A 4,099-nucleotide genomic window follows, 5' to 3' on the forward strand; every position below is an offset into this window, starting at 1 on the left:
CGAGGAGGAATATGAAATTTCTACTACAGAGAGAGTTTGACCGGAGAATCTAAGTTTTATTTCCAAATTTTCTAGAGTTGTTTAACATTTGATATATTATTTAGTCTTGAAAATTACTTTTCTATGCAACTTTGTGTAGTTTATTTGTTTGATCCACTTTTATGGATTCTAGATCAGCCTTGGTTAACATTTGATATCTACTCTTGATGATTTTAAGTTATATTGCCCATATTTCTAGAGCTTATACGTCTTTACCTACCTGGTCTTTCTTAGTTGATATGGTGTGAAGTATCTCAATGCAATATGCAAAGGAAGTACTCCGTTCTACAAAGCAATGATCTTATGAATAATATCAAATGGATAGGCATTGGCACTATGTCAAATTCATTTTTGGTTTACAACTCTATAATGCTCGAGACATGCTCAATTTTTAAAATTAATATGTAGTAATGGAAATATAGAAGTCTATATATATATATATAAATCAATAGCCAACCATAAATAAGTAGTGAAGTTTGTAGATAAACGAAGGATAATAGAATGTAATTGCTTGAGATTTCCTTAACCAAAAGTCAGAGTATATACTGTGTACAAGAGTCAGTTAGGCCTAGGATTAAGCCTTTGATTTAGGAGCTAAACTACAGCTTAATAACCTATAATTATGCACAAGATAAATACATGACTAATTAAGGATATACAATAAAATCATAATATATTATCATATATTCTAACAATAAATTAATGATATTTTGTTAAAAAAGAAAGATCGAGTTGGGTTTAAGAGGTAAAAAAATACTCCACTTTAGTATAGGTTATCAAGTTGATGTCAAAAAAAGGTTATCAGGTAAAAGTTATAGCCATTGGTGTTTATAAACATATGTTATAAGAAAAAAAAAAAAAAAAATTCGGATTTTCGGATACAAATTACGATATTTTCCTTGAATCTATGGCTATTTTACAATAAACATTAATTGTATAACAATTATATTAGCATTTAGCAAGAACAGTCGCATTATTTCATCCATAATTTAACATTTGATCGAGCTTCGATTTCTCATGGTACATGCATATTGAAAATTCAGCGGCTAGCTAGCCTTTGGTATTATTCCAAGATAGTGCAAGGGACGAGATTTATATTAGATAGCAAACTTATTAGCAGGAGTTTGGTCAATTGGTTTTGTCCCTTAAAGGTGAAAAGAGTACATGTGTCAATTGGTTTTGTCCCTTGAAGGTGAAAGAGTATAGTATGTTAACTTGCAATTTATGTATCGAATTCATACACACTCGATTTCTTTTTTACACGCTCGTATAGTCGTATATATTAAATGTGATATGAATATAAATTCTATAAAATTGGTATTTAGAAAAACATTTTAATCTGAATTCAATATGATCACACAAGATATAATTTTGAGGTTTATAATACTGAATTTTTATTGTTAAAATTTTACAAAGTTGACCATAAAAGTCAAATTCTAAAAAAAGAAGAATGCAGAGAGTGACTATGTAGTAATAATTCTTTTTTTAGTGGAGAATAAATACTACGGAGTACATTTTTTTTGAACTAAAATTTAGATTTTTTTTTTAATCAAGAAAACATAATTTAATAATACAATCTCATAATTTAGTGGTAATTAAATACTTAATTTCTTACTGATTATATCTTGTATTAGGGCATTTATTTTATTTTATTAACACAATTATAATTCTTTTTTTTTTTTTTTGAAAGGGGGTGTATAATTCTATCTTTTTAGCTAACTATAACCGCTTCAAAATAATGTCATAACAGAAAATTATCCACCTAAGTCTATAACCCTAATCCATCTTTTATTTATGGAAAGTACCTTTTTATCCAAAGGCAAATTTGCCCTAGCTTGCATAATAAGTTGTAATAATTTAAGTGTATATATACAGTGAGTCCATACATCTTTTCTTTCAACAAAATCAGATTAAATTCTCTTCACTTTTCTTTCAACAAATAGACCTTCTTCAAGTATCATAAGCTCAAATAAAATAATCATGGCTAGTTCGAGCAATGAAACGGTAAATTTCTGGAATATGATTCCTCCAGGTTTTCGGTTTGACCCAAAAGATGAAGAATTGATTACTCATTACCTAGTTCCGAAGATTAATGGCGAAGCTTTGCCACCAAACAAGATGCATGAGACTGTATTGTATGGTGTGCTCGCTCCTCAAGATCTAACACGTAAGTTTTACGATGATTTTTTCCGGTCTTGATCTTATTTGTTTTCCTTTTAATTTATCCGTCTAAAACTAATTAATTGTTGATAGTATGCACGGTGAATGTTATTAATGTTTGAAATTAACTAGTTAAATCGATTATACAAAGATATATTTTATGTTGATAGTACGTGCATGCATGTTGATTGTATACCTTCATATGATTGTATTGTCCAATTAATTATTGCATATCAAGAAATCATGAATTAATGAAAAGATAATTTTACTTAATTAATATGCATAACCTATATAATTTTTGGCCAAGAAAATTATATGTTATCAAGTTATCCTTAGTTTATATTGCTCAAGATATATTCAAGAATAGCCTTTAAAAAAAAAAATATTCTATGTGATGGGTGTTTAGTACTTTCTAATTTAATGGTTTAGTATACCTGGAATTATTTCATAATTTGATGATATGGACTCCTAAGTCGTAAGCATTAGTATGCATGTTTTTCATTCTTGATTGTGTTTACTATGGTGCGTCAAATTTATACTTGTGTTTTGTTTAATAATAATTAATTACATTGTATGTATCTGATGGTGATTAATTAAGATTATGTGGGTATTAATTGTATATAATAATTAATTTCTTGATTTATGATGCAGTGTCTTTATGAAGCGGAAAGTGAGAAGACTTGGTATTTTTTCACAAGATTAGAAAGATTATACGAAAACGGAAGTCGACCTAGAAGATCCGCTGGCAATGGTTATTGGAAGGCTACCGGAGTGGATGCAACAATAAGGAACAAACAAGGAGTAATAATTGGTTATAGGAAGGCTTTAGCATTCTTTATTAAAATCGAACCCCCTCCAATCAATAAAAACGAACCCAAGGGAATTAAATGCACGAATTTCGGCTTGCTAATCATCCTTCAACCTCCGAGCCTATACCCAAAAGACGTAAAACAAATGATCATCATGGTACATCACAATCCCAAGGCTCCAAACCAAAAAATATGGTAAGCAATCACACTATGAATTTAGATATTTAGGTTATATGAATTTAGATGTTTTATGTATTTACGTTTCTGTTTTAGATGGATTTTATTCAAGTTATTTGTTTTCTGTTTGCAGTTGGATGGCTGGGTGCTATCCAAAGTTTATAAACTTGGAAGAGATGTCGCGGTTGATGAAGCTCCAATAATCCCGGTTGCTCAAGAGGAGCACAATCAAGTAGTGGTACATTCTCAAGAGGAGCATAATCAAGTTGTACATGTTCAAGAGGTACATAATCATCAAGTGGTACATGCTCAAGAAGAGGACAATCAAGAGGTACCGGTTGCTGTTTTCCCTAACAAACCTAATTCTACAATAAAGGATATTTTTCGACATCTAGAACTCGATGAAGACGTCTTACATCACCCTCAGCCTACTGATGACCCGTTGATAAATTCGACTTACATGGATATGAGCTTTCAACCAGAGCTACTACACGTTGAAGAACACACTATATCGGTGGAGAATCCCATACAAATGCCATTACCACATTACTCAGAAAATTTTGAGTTTGTATTGAATAACATATCGTTTGATTTTTGAATTTGTTAAGAATATTATGTACTTGAACTTTATTATGGTTAATAAGAATAAGAACTTTAAATTTTTAATTACCTTGGAGCGATATTCACCCATCATGATAATGACCTGTTTTAATTTAATCTGTTTGGTTCGTCAAGATTTATATTAATATAATACTTACGTTTTTGAAAAAAAGAAAAGAAAGGTAAATAGATAATTAAGTCTGTTGAAATTTTGTGGTAGAATGGACTGCTGAATTGGGTCACATTTGGACTAGATCGGGTTTAGTCGGGTTGGGTTAGTTTTTAACATCTTTAAGCATATTGTCATGCTACTA

The sequence above is a fragment of the Chenopodium album genome, chromosome 12 (assembly GCF_948465745.1).
Source record: "Chenopodium album chromosome 12, dcCheAlbu1.1, whole genome shotgun sequence".
NCBI lineage: Eukaryota > Viridiplantae > Streptophyta > Magnoliopsida > Caryophyllales > Amaranthaceae > Chenopodium > Chenopodium album.